Raw genomic sequence first — 1,021 nt, 5'->3', positions numbered from 1 at the left:
CAATCTAGATATTAGCAAGAATTGTTGTTTTAGCATTGCATACAATTGGTCATATTTAGTTTAGTTTGTTAGGTATAGTGTTAAAAATGGAATATTGGTTTTACACGCGTTGCTTAATGCCACAAATGCAACTTGTGTACGTATTCATAAAAAAGAAAGTCAGAAAATCACGCATTCAGACCTTACTGATAAAACAGCCTAGCCATCTTGCGTTCCCCTTGTTCTGCTGCTGCTAGGCAACCATGAAAACAGTCGTAAAGCGGAACGTCGTAAATCCGTCTCCTTGGGCTCTTGATTTTACGCCGTACGATTTCTGACGCTCATTAAATTATTCCCCATTATGCGGTACATTCATTACAAAGGATATAATATGAAATACATATATATATATATATATGCAGATATATTTGAATGGAATGACATTGTCGAAACATAAAGTTTTAAACCAGTACTTTGTAACTCATTACTTTTATTCTACCAAGTATTTTGACCCGGAAGCAGTTTTTGGTCCTTGCTAATTCAATGCTTTAGATCGAACTTGATGCTTCAGCCAAAATAAACACAGACATTCTCTTTTATTTCGTTTTAACCAGAAATGACAAGGTGAGTTGTCCATGTGATTATATATTACCGATCACTGGCGGATTGAGAGTGTTTGTTTAAATGACTGAAGTCAGTGCATGCTGCTGAAGTTAGATTTAATGTTTAATCAGATCAGTGTCCTGTTAATTGAACCCAGTTTCTTCTAAATATCACTACATTCCTTATTTATTAGTGATGGATGTTGCATTGATGTTTTTATAACTGTAATGACGGAATTATTCGATTAATCTCAATGAAAAGCAAATGCTAACTGATAAGTTAGCTGGATGGGCTGGTCCTGATTTATGAGCTCCGCACAGATTATTGTATTATTCTGATCATTCGACTGATTTATTCGTGTTTTTAGGTTTGCAACATAGCGGCAAAAGGTCGCAGTGGTTATAAATGTCATAGATCATTTCAGGGGATTTTAAAATGG

At 35.0% G+C, this 1,021-nt stretch overlaps 1 protein-coding gene across 1 annotated transcript in view; it reads left to right on the top strand.

Moving 5' to 3' along the window:
- Window positions 1-1,021, top strand: part of LOC107577127 (transmembrane and TPR repeat-containing protein 3-like) — a gene marked incomplete at its 3' end in the record, with an annotated part of 5,372 nt that overhangs the window by 359 nt on the left and 3,992 nt on the right. The gene's annotated exons all lie outside the window — the stretch shown is intronic.

The sequence above is a fragment of the Sinocyclocheilus grahami genome, unplaced genomic scaffold, assembly GCF_001515645.1.
Source record: "Sinocyclocheilus grahami isolate Dianchi unplaced genomic scaffold, SAMN03320097.WGS_v1.1 scaffold5203.1, whole genome shotgun sequence".
Taxonomy (NCBI): Eukaryota; Metazoa; Chordata; class Actinopteri; order Cypriniformes; family Cyprinidae; genus Sinocyclocheilus; species Sinocyclocheilus grahami.
The sequence above is the reverse complement of the archived record's forward strand: the minus strand, read 5'-3'. Positions and strand labels throughout refer to the sequence as shown.